Raw genomic sequence first — 12,447 nt, forward strand, 5'->3', positions numbered from 1 at the left:
TTCCCTATCACCAGCTTCCTTGTCCCCTTCTGCTTTCTGGCCCTTGTCACTGGACTCCTGTACCTCGTTAGTCTCATTTGGTTTCACGGGGCTGTCCACTCCCAGGCTAAACAGTGAACCTTGGCGGTAACTTCACCACTGAGCTAAAAGGGTGTCTGGCGGCCTAACATTCACTTTTTTTTTTTTACTGCATTCATTACACCATTGGACACTGAACAGAAAATGCAAAAGGCAAGTCACTCCCGAGGGGCTCAGTAACAAACCAGAATGACAAAACAATAGAAATTTTTAAAAGGAAAAAAAAAAGCAAATAAAGTAGACACAACAGATTAGAAGTTATCTTGTTGCTGTCCATATGCCTCAATTAAATAAACAATCAAGTTGAAACTTTGTTTTTTTATTTCTTTCTCCAAATAAGTTGTTATAAATCAGTATTGTAAAGATGACAACTACAAAAGCAAAAATTGTCCAATCTTTTGGAAACTAAGCTTGAAAAATTTAAAGGAAATTTTTAAAACACTTAAAAAATCCTGTGGATTCCATTAAAAGCAATGACGATCCTTGCGTACATAAAAACTTCCTCCCAATCCTGGATTTTGTTGACATTTGTTTTTGTGGGAGAGAGGAGCGTCAATATAAGCAGTGCAAAAAACTATTTTAGGTGAAACCTGGGTATGAAATGTCATATTGCACTGCAGGTAAGGGAAAAACTAAATCCTAAACCACTAACTTATGAAATCATAAAACCCTCTGCCAAAACAACAAAACATCTTAAAACTCTATTAAGCCACGATTTCTGCCTTTTTTCCTCTGCCCTAAATGCACCCATGCCCTGGTGATGCAGTGGTTAAGCACTCTGCTGCTAACAGAAAGGTCAGCGGTTCGAACCCACCAGCAGCTCCGCAGGAGAAAGATGTGGCAGTCAGCTTCCATAAAGATTACGGCCTTGGAAACCCTATGGGGCAGTTCTACTCTGTCCTATAGGGTCGCTATGAGTCAGAATCAACTCGACAGCAGTGGCTTTGGTTTTTCTGAAATGCACCCCACTCAGATAACTTCCTAGTTAAGGCTAAGTCACTTCAAGGCCTCCTGAAGGCCTTCCCTGAGCTCCCAACTTACATAAGGCCTCACTCATCACACCCACCCAAAGTGTCTTCCTGCCAAACTCCATTAGTACAGGAATCGTACACGTCTTACTTACCACTGTCATATAAGCACAGGTACAGCAAATAATAGTTAAAAGTTCAAATAACAAATTATAGAAAAAACAAATTTACAAGAACAAAGAAACTTTATATAACCAATTTTCTGCACACAGATTTTAAAAAGAAAATGGTTGCTCCTGAGTTCACCTTTCAGACAAAGATCAGACAGGCCCATAAAACAAAACAATACTAAATGGGCACACCAGCCCAGGGGCAAGGATAAGAAGGCAGGAGGGGGCGGGAAAGCCGATAACGGGGAACCCAAGGTCAAGAATGGGAGTGTTGACATGTCATGTGGTTGGCAACCAACGTCACAAAACAATATATGTATTAATTGTTTAACGAGAAACTAATTTGCTCTGTAAACCTTCATCTAAGTATAAAAAAAAGGAAAGAAAGAAAATGGTCGCAACAAGATTAGCTGTGTACAACAGTGCTAAGGCTACTGCTAGGACACTTTAATAGCGCAAAAATTCACCCTCATAAAATCATAGCCAGTTGCCATCAAGTCAACTCTGACTCACAGCCACCCCATGTGTGTCAGAGCAGAACTGTGCACCACAGTTTTCAATGGCTGATTTTTTAGAAGGAGAGTGCCAGGCCTTCCGAGGCACCTCTGGGTAGATTCGACTCGAAACTTTCAGTTAGCAGCCAAGAGTGTCAACTGTTTGCCCCACTCAGGGACTTTCATATAATTATAGAAACCCTCAAATAACCAGAAACTTCAATTATCTGTAACACAGTGTTAAAACTCAGGTCTGCCTTCTGAACTTATTTGCTTTATTTTAGATAACTCTAAGTCTAATCGGCCAGTAGCTCAGTTCACAGCAATTTAGAAAAATACATGCTTGGGTGAGAAAGAAAGGGGCAGCCTGTGGCAAGGCAAGGACAAGAAAATCCTGTGAAAAGCAGGCTTAGAAATGTAAAATGGGAGGGGAGTGCCATCCAGGCCAGGACAAACAGCAGGGCAACAGACCCCAAAGGCAGAACTCAAAAACCCTTTAGGAGGAAAGCCCTCAATTGTTACAGAGGGTAGTTCAGGGCCCAGACACCATATTAAAACCAAATCAGTTGCCAGAGTCAACTCCAACTCATGGCGACCCCATGTGTTGCAGAGTAGAACTGTGTCCATGAAGTTTTCAAGGCTGTGACCTTTCAGAAGCAGATTGTCAGGCCTTTCTTCTGAGATGCCTCTGGGGGGTTCAAACGCCAACCTTTCGATTGTTAGTGGCGTGCTTAACCATTTGCACCACCCAGGGACTCCCCAGACACAGTAAGACAGAGAGAAAGAACACATCCATTACAGAAATAAAACAAGGTTCAAAGTTTTAAAAAGCACACTTCAGTTATCTAAAACACTGTGATACTATTTCAGTGGTTTAAGGTCGCAATTTTCTATACAAGTCATGCATCCCCTAAACACACCCAAATCCCATGAAAACTCAAAAGGATATCCTATAACGCATCCTCTTTACACAGGTTTCAGGAGGACTATGAAATTGAGAATAAAGGTCAAAACACAGGCTTTTCTCCAGACAGTCCTAAAAAGAACAACTAAGCTAGTCATAGAATTGAATTCTTGTTCAAATAAGCCTGGTTGAAAGGAAGCATAAACTTCTCATAAGCACCTCCCTTCTCCAATACCCTGCATACTATGGCTCTCCTCCTTTGTTAAATGAGTACACATCTAAAACGAATAGAACACTTAACTGCTTCATTAAGTCAGAGAAAGAAAATACCTATCAGTGCAGTAGGCACAAAGCTGTCCTATGAACTCCAGGTTCACCCACCTAGGACGGTGCCTGTCACACAGGAAACACCATTAAACATTTGGAAAATTAAAATCGTTTGTTTTGTTTACACACTGCACAGGAAACTCCTGGCAAAAGGGCCCAAACTCACATCTCTCCATTTGTTCATAAGGATCTTAAGCCCGGTACTGTCATTATTTGGCCATGCAGCTGCCAAGTCAATTGTCAGTTCAAAGGCTCTCTTTTCTGCAGCAGTAAGGACTCTCAGAGATCAAGAGCAGCAGTCCTAAGGCACGTGAAGGCAAGCAGAGAATGAAGGCAGCCTCTAATTTACCGCCAAGTAAAAATCGCCCCAAACCTCAGTTCTTTAGGGAAGGAGAAGGAAACACTCCTGAGGGCATGTACCTTCTGGCTTCTAAAATAAGAGCGCCTCCCTCAAAATATAAATATGCCAGGGTTAACCTTAAATGGATGTAAGAGCATCAGGATTTGACTGTGTGCAGTCCAATTCCCAGTTACACTGCCCCCAAGGCAATGCCTGTTAAGGGGAAAGATCAAGATGCAGAAATAGTGTGTGTGATACGTTACAGTCTACATATACAAAAGGGGAGGGGGACCCATAACATATGCAATATAGACACAGCATCTCTAGAAAGATACACAGGCAACAGTGACAGTGGTTTCCTTTGAAGCAAGGACCTGGGTAGTTGGGAGACCAAGGAGGGAAAAAGGCTTGCTTTTCACACTCTACCCCTTTAACGTTGTACTACATATACATGCTTTACCTACCCTGCTCCCCTCCCCAAGTAAAATATTTTTTAAGCCCCAAAGGTAACATTAATTTGACAGATGGAGGACTGCAGCTCTTAGGATAGGGAAGAACATACTTTTTTTTATTGTAAACCTTACTGTACAATTTTATTTTTGTCACATGCATATTTGTTTACAAATTTTTTAATATATGTTTACTTAAAAAAAATAAAAAAACTGATTAAAAAGAGACAATTTTAAAGCCTCCCAAGGAAATGTTTGCTATCTTCATTGGCTGGTGATTACATGAGCGTAATCAAAACTTACCAAACTGACACTTAAAATGGGGGCATTTTATTGTATGTAAATTATACTTTAATACAGGTGATTTCTTAAAAATCTCCCAAGGTGATTCCAAAGTGCAGTTAAGTTTGGGAACCACCGTTATAAAGCACCCAGGACCTAGTCATAAGCTTTATTCTAGCCCCCAAGAATTAGTTCTTAGGGCACTACCAAAAACAAACAAAAAACTCTTCCAAATTAAATGAAAGATGTGTGATTACTGTTGTTGTTAGGTGCCGTAGAGTTGGTTCCAACTCACAGCGACCCTATAGGACAGAGTAGAACTGCCCCACAGGGTTTCCAAGAAGTGGCTGGTGGATTTGAACTGCTGACCTTTTGGTTAGCAGCCAAGCTCTTAAGCCACTATGCCACCAGGGCTCTGCGATTATTAGGTACTATAAACTGTAACCTGAATGGTACAAACTGAAGGCTACATGTCTGGCACTGGGGCTAAGGACTTCACTCTGAGTGAACTCTCATAGCACTCTGTTACCATCCCCCTTCTACAGAAGGGGAAACTGAGTTACAAAGGGGTCACATTACTGACCAGGGTCACAAGCCATGAAGTGTCAGAGCTAGTACTTAAGTATCCATCAGCCTCTCTCCAGAGCCCACGCTCTTACTAGATGCTGTACTGCCTTCCTTTTCTGAACTTTGGACCTTAGGACCTTCAAAAGACAAACAGATTCTCAACTAAAAAAAAAAACAAAAAACAAAAAACAAAAAGCAGAGCTCCCTGTTGAGTAACTGTAAAAGTTAGAGATTTCAGCCAGGAAAGAACTTCTCCACTAAACCTATGAACACAGTATTTCCAACAAAGCTGCCAAATCCTGTAATAAAATTTATCTCCTGACAAAAGAAACTATATAATAACCATGTGTTACAATATTAAATATCCATTTTAACTTAAATTTACTTCCTTAGGCTGTCAAAGCCTAAACTGCAAACAAGAGGGTTTGGTAAAGCGTATCCCCGAAAAGGGGCAGAGCATTTGCTCTATGGGTCCACAAAAGAGGCAACAGAGAACCACAACTCACTGGCACCATACAGACTTGTACACAAACAACTGCCAGGAGAATACAATAAAAATAACAATGTACACACAGTGCAAGCGGAACTTTCAACCATATACTTAAAGTCAAAACATAAAAAAAAAGTTCTTTTATATATTGGAATTGGATTCCTGTGTTTTTGAGCAGCCAGGAGCTTTAGAAATTAACGTCTACATTCTTTTGTTCTTCTCTCTTGCAAAAAACACACCAGTTTTTGTGTGGGGACAGCTTTTAGGGGCACACTATTAAATTGACGAATTGGCTCAGAACATTTTCCTTCAAGTTTAGGAAACTATGGTCAGGATGCAGGGTTAGTAACGTTGGAAAGCTTAATTAATGAAAAATATAATTTCTAAAGAATAACTAGCCTGAAGAGATAAATGAAGTATGCACAGCTGGTACATGATGGAAATAAATGTTTCTGACTTCATGAATAAAGACTCTTCAGCCACAGTCCTGCCACACATACGCACAGCAGGGCTGCCATGGATGACAAGTTGTTCAAGAACCTTTTTGTTATAAAAGGTGGTGGTAGCAGATAACAGTGGGGAAAAAATATCCACCCCAGTACATCTGCCTTTCACATCCACTTATTGCAGACTCCCATCTCTGCTATTTACTGGCATACTAACCTCCTACAAACAGAAAAAAGACAAGAACATGAAAACAAACATCGTTGTTCTCCTGTTTAGTCAGGCAGCAGTAAAGAAATTTATACTAACTTTAAGCTTGCTACCAATGAAATCCTTGTCACTCTTAAGGCAAGCAGCCATTATATAAATACAATGCACTGATATCTTAAAGGAAAAATATCCTTGAAAAATTTCTCCTGTATCAAGAGTCAGAACATGTGCTTCTACCAAGAGAGAAAACGAATGTACACTGAACACTTTATACATTATTTCACCTAAAACTGCTATGCAATGGGTGTTATCTCCATTTTATAGATGTAGGTCCTGAGGTTCAGAGAAATAAAATAACCTGCTTAACATGATCCCATTTTTATGGCAAAACTGCCTTTGTAGTTATACAGCCATCAGCATTTCTGGTAATCAGGCTTAAGCAAACCTACAGAGCAAAAACGTAACCTAACTTTTTAAAAAATCAATAATGTAGAAATAATTGAGGAAACAGCTTTGTAACACAGTCTGCCCTCTTATACGCGAGGCCATCGATCAAACACCCAATGCATATACTCAGAGCTACTTGGAGGAGCCATTTCAAGCCTCATGGAATAGCAACACAGTATTATGCCCAGTGGTGCTGGGGTTCCACTGGACTGGCTCAGTTGTCCCCTATGCCCAGCAGCTGCATGGCTATGATCTCTGGTCACAGATCAGAACTTTAAGAAGCTGCATCTCCAATTTATCAGTAAAGCCTATCAGCACCCATTTACAATACATCCTAAATCCCACCACTTTTCACCACCTCCATTGTTACTTCTCCTGTCCAGGCCAATATCATCTGTCACTGGACTTAAAGAGCCTCACATAGATCTCCTTTCTTCCATTTTTGCCTCCCTATAGTCTAATCTCCATACAGTAGTCAAAAATATAAATCAGATCACATTACTCCCACTATAAAAACTCTTCAACGGCTTCCAATGCACTCTGAATAAACTAACTCCCAGCGCCTACATGATCTGGCCCCTGCCTACTGCTACAATTTATTTCTTCTACTCTTTCCTCTTACTCTCTGGGCTCCAGCCATTGAGCCTTTTTGCTGTTACCTAAAAATGGCATGCTCATTCCCATCTCAGGTCTTTGCACTTGTTAATCACTATGCCTGGAAAACTCGATCCCATCCTTTGTATGGCTTACTTCTCTTGCTTTTATCCAGGTCTCTGACCATATATATGTTACCTTCTAAAGGTGGCAAAGGAACAGCTATCTGCCTGAAATAGCTAGATTTCCCTACCCCGCCCCTTTCCAGATGTTGTTGCTCTTAATAGCAGTTATCTGATAAATTATACTGCATGAGCAATCCGTTTACTAGTCTATGATCAGTCTCCCACACTATGATGAAAACTCCATGAAGGCAGGGACTGCCTTTGTTTTCTTCAGATGTGGCCCAGAGAAGTGCCTGGTATATAACACCTAATCAGCAACCATGTGTTGAATGAATGAATCAGTGATGACAAAACCACAAGCTGGCTTGGGCATTCTTCTTAACATGTCAAGGAGGAGGTCAAAGCCAACCAAAGCCAAGATGCCTCACTGCCCAGCAGTCCATCTCACCAAATAAGAACATATATTCCCTTATTAGCTTGGATTTCCATTTACAGAGTTCCCTCAGATCCAAGGAGAACAAGAAATAGTAGCCAAAATGAGATCACACTAGGATGTTTATTATGGTTATCAACTAAGAAACCTCTAATCATTCCCCTTGTTTGTAACCAGTTTAAAACATCTGCACAGCCCCTGGATGGGCTGTTATGCATGCTGTTAACAATGCTCCCTCCCAACCCAGCACCACTGCTGACCACTCTGGTTAAGAGGGAGCACCCCCCTCTGATCTTCATTCTCTAGTTGGCTCATCTGCTACTGATAATTAGATATGTCTGCAGGACAGAGTCCCTGGGTGGTGCAAATGGTTAAGCACTCAGCTACTAACCAAAAGGTTGGCAGTTCAAACATACCCAGAGGCACCTCAGATGAAAAGCTAGCGATCTGCTTCTGAAGGGCCACAGCCCTGAAAACCCTACAGAACATAGTTCTACTCTGCAACACATGGGATCACCATGAGTCAGAATCCACTCGACTGCAACTTTTTTTTTCCAATCCACAATATAGGCAGTTATTGTATGATGATCAAACTACTTGCTCTAAAAAATGAAAACTTAAAGATGATAAACAGAAGGGATAGACAGTTTTCTAAGGACAAGTACCTGTGTAATATGGAGAGTCTACCTCCTTAAAGACTAAGTAAGAGAGAAGTTAGAAAATATATCTTCATCGAAGAAAGGAAATATTGTTTGGAATAGAAGACACAAAAGAAGTTACAGGAGTATCTTAGGGAGCTGTAGGAAAATAAAACTATAGTGAAAAATTCAGGAGTAAGATAAAGATCTTACGATTAGTAGACAAAAGAATCATTAACAGTGATGCACCCCTCCCCCAGGTCACCTTTTAGCAGAAAAATAGACTGACACACAAAATAAAGGCTATTACCTGTCAGATCAGCGCTCTACTAAAAAACCATCTGTATGAGTCCAAAAGGGCAACACTTAACCTAAAGCAAAGATAAGAAGACAAGGGGGCAGGGAAACTAGAGTACTAGAAATGGAACAACCAGAACACAAAGAGAATGTTGACACACTGAGAAAAATATAACTAACGTCACTGATCGATACGTGTGGAAACTGTCAAATGGGAACCTAACTTGCTATGTAAACTTTCACCAAAAACACAGTATTATTTTCAAAAAAGGTGATGCACCTACATTTCCAGAAAATGTACATTAATAAGAATCTTTCTTTCATGGGGAAAGGAAAATGGAAAGAGGCTTCTATTTACATACCTTACAAATGTGCTGCGAGATGCACCGCCTGTGTGGCAGAAGTTCTACAAAGTACCTTGAACTTCTCAGATGAAAGGCACTTAAAAAAAAAAAAATCATGAATTATGTCTATTCGTTTTACATGGAAAAAACAAAGCACAGATGTAAATGGACTTGCCCACAGTTCCATTAAGTAATTTAGAGTCCAGGAGAAGAAAAAAGTGTAGAATTTCTAACTGATATACCATAAAGTTTATCCTATTTATACAATTCTTGGCCTCCATTCACTTAACACAAAATGTACACAATCACCCTTATTTTCTGAATATTATAAATTAGTGTTGCCCTTTTTAAAAGCAAAAATCAAAACGACTGATAAATTCTACGTAAATTAATTTCCCCCAACATTTTATCGTGAAAACTTCCAAACACACAGCAAAGTAGAAAGAATTTTATAAGGAACACCTGTACCCCATCACCTAAACTCTACCATGGACATTACTTTCAATTGTGGTGAAAATATACATAACGAAACATTCATCAATTCAACGATTTCTATGTGTACAATTCAGCGACATTGATTATCTTCTTTATGTTGTACAACCATTACCGCTACCCTTTTCCAAATTATTCTATCATACCATGAACATTTTAATGACTTCTTTTATCAAGTTACATTTCCTTTCTAATGTAATGATTACAGAGAAATTACAGGTTGAAAGGTAACTATCGGAAAACCAATTACTTAATAAAAACAGGCTGAAGTCACTAGATCAAGGAATTCAGAATATTAGGAAATCCTAATATTTTTGTCAGATTTGATCAATATTAGAGTACTGGTTAAAGTCAGAACGGACATATATCTATTCCTATCCACAATAAGTGATTCTAGTTTTGTTTGTTTAGTATCAGATCATGTCATTCTCTGCTAAAAAACATTTAACGACTTCCCACATCAGAACTAACCCAAAGAACTTCCATGTCCCAAAGGCTCTACATGATCTGGTCCCCTGCTCACCTTTCCAATCTCATCCTTCCTTCCCACTTTTCCCTTCACTCACTCCACTCCAAACTTAATTCACTGTCTGCTTATGTTCTCGTATTTCCCTTTACTTGAATATTAAGATACCATGATAAATATGCTTAAACATATTTATTTTACCCACCCACTTGAAAAAAGAAAAAAAAATCAAGTTCAATTTGGTACAAACTACAAACTCAGCTCTCACATTTTGATGATTATTAGCTATAAACATGTATTCAGAATCATGTGGAAGAAGCATCAATAAACTAAGACCAACACCCAGAATGTGCAGCTTCAGTGCCTAGCTGATTTTCAGTCACATGACTACTATAATTACCAGTACAGAGGTCATCACTTAATGCTATAGCACCACAGGTTAAAAATGAGTCCCTTGAAATAGAAACACTTGAAATAGGGATTTTACAATAATTACTAACTTTAAACTGTCTTTGAAATTTTAATTTATCAATTTCACAAATACTGAACAGTGGGCATGTCCCCAAAGAGCAGAGTATGGTAAGATACATAAATTTAACACTAACATGCTTAAAATTTAGTTACATTAGTGGAAGGTGCAGGCAAACTGAGTTCCACTAACCAAAGCATAAGGGATAAACTAAACAGTAAAAGAAGATACAATATTTAGGAATCTTTTAAAACTACAAATAGATGGCCATTTTAAAATTCACTGATTAAGTATCACTTATCATTATCATTAGTAGCCATACTGCTTAAACTCACGGTGCTATCTACAGAAGCTCATCAAACCCAAATTAGGTCTCTTAGAACTTGAAATATCAGCCTTATCGTCTGACAGAGTTAACATAAATCTCTCAGCTCTGGGACAATTAAGAAGGCCCAAAGTAGCACCCCAGCTCCTCTCCCATCACTGCTTGGACAGACTCCACCCCACGGACAGGAAACACCTGAAGAGCCACCTGTTTTCACTCTCCTAATAACTTACACTCCCACATGACCAGGCTAAACTTTTAAAAGAGTTAACTGACAAAAAAGGAATCAAGACTATGAAAATACTCCAGTAACAAAACCAGTATCATACACGCACGTGGGGGGCTGTTCACTTGACATAAGCAGTTTTTCCGCAACCCACCCCAAATCAGTACTCAAAAAGGCCCACAGTGACCTGATAACATTTTCGCTGGAACTATGATGGATTTGGAGCAAGCAGGTCTCAGCCTCCCTGTGGAAGAAGATGGTCCATCAAGAAGACCCAAATACCTAAAGCCAGGACTAGACCAGCCACTCACCCTACAAATTCATTTATCTGCTTCATTCGATTGCTGCAGGACCACCCAGATATATAGGAGACTGCTGTGAAAGCCACAGGACTATAATTTGTTTGGCAAATGGATTTTTTCAGATTCTCCTAAACTATGGGCAATCAGCAAAGTATAAAAGGGGAAAACACTGGACTAAGCTGGAAGTCCTGAATTTTAGCTGACTCTAGGCCTGATGCTCGGGAATACATGGAGAATACCTTACGGAGAAAACAGTTCTGGTCTGCCCCTCTAACTAGATACAAGGGCTTGGTAAATTTAGTTAAGTCTCTGGGACTCAGTTTCCTCATGAGGAAAAGGTTGGACTACAAGTCCTGAAGATTCCTTCCAGGTCCAAAATTCTGGTTCTATGAAATCAGTTGATGGCTATATTCCTACTCTCTTCTCCCTCCAGTACAGATGTTTTATGAGAACATAGGCTATACGTCTAGGACTACAATTTGACTCAAAACAAGTTCCATATCATATTTTTTGTTACATCCCTAAGAGCCACCAGTAGATGGAACTACCCTTAGAACAAATTTATCAGAAGATATCCTCAATAACTCATTCTTTTCAATTAAGAACAAGTCTTGTATTTTCAGTCCAAACAATATCACTTGTGCCAAACACTCAAAACAATATGCCCACCAATTCAGTCATGTCTAAGGTGACAATCACGTACACATGTACAGATTACACATTTGGGTGTGTAACACTAAGTGGTTCAAGAATTCTCACCACATACAATATTTTAAAAAACGGTTTTTAAAACAGAAGTATTTTTTCCTTCATTTTTGGCAAAGAAGCATAAAATTGATTATATACCTGCAAAGAAGAAAAAAAAAAAAAACCATTTATTTCAAAAGGGTGTCTTAAAAAAAGAACCAAATAAGTCACAAACAGGTAAAATTCTTAAATCAGAACTATTAAAAAACACAAGTGTAATTTTTTACCTTCCTCCCCAACTCTGAGGCAAAGAATGTCATTTTTCCACCATAAACTACTACACGTGGTTTTTGACCAAATCGATTTGAGTGCAAATAGTGCTATTTAATGAAGACTACCTGTAACTGTGGATCCAATCAGTAACTAGGGACAGATGTTTAGGTGCTTCTCTAATCTTATTTGGACTAAGCAAAATTGCAAATTAATACTCTATTTTGATGGACCATAACTTAGATCATGAAAAATGCTCTTTTCAACTGAAAAATATCCTTACTTTTCTTTTTCTACAATACAGATAGTCCTGATCTCTGAGATTAAAATTACAACACAATCGTTTACTTATACAATCTCCAAGAATACCGCATTAAAAAAGGAAATGTACCCCAAACATAACTGAATTCAAACAGAATAAAACATTCATGTTTTACATTAAAATGTTAAAGGCAAAATGGAGTTGTAAAGAGTAACTTTCCCATTTCAACTCCAACAGCCACGCGCGCTTCGCAGCAGCCGGCAGTACAGCGCGGTCGCGGGGCCGGACCCGGAGCCCCCGCCCTGCTCGGCGCGGCCGCCGCCGACTCCTGGGCGGGGAACCGGCGC

General features: G+C 39.4%; 1 protein-coding gene across 3 annotated transcripts in view; it reads right to left on the minus strand.

Annotated features, from left to right (window-relative positions):
* Window positions 1-12,447, minus strand: part of RHOA (ras homolog family member A) — a 54,404-nt gene that overhangs the window by 41,418 nt on the left and 539 nt on the right. The window contains exon 2 of one of the 3 annotated variants that reach the window (XM_023726833.1): window positions 8,620-8,698. The exons of 1 other annotated variant lie outside the window; for it this stretch is intronic. The gene's annotated coding sequence lies outside the window, so the exon portion shown is untranslated. Of the gene's footprint in view, window positions 1-8,619; window positions 12,324-12,447 lie in introns of those variants that run through there. One more of the 3 variants, XM_023726837.1, reaches the window with a different exon arrangement.

Source organism: Trichechus manatus, unplaced genomic scaffold (genome assembly GCF_000243295.1).
Source record: "Trichechus manatus latirostris isolate Lorelei unplaced genomic scaffold, TriManLat1.0 scaffold00001, whole genome shotgun sequence".
NCBI classification, from domain to species: Eukaryota; Metazoa; Chordata; class Mammalia; order Sirenia; family Trichechidae; genus Trichechus; species Trichechus manatus.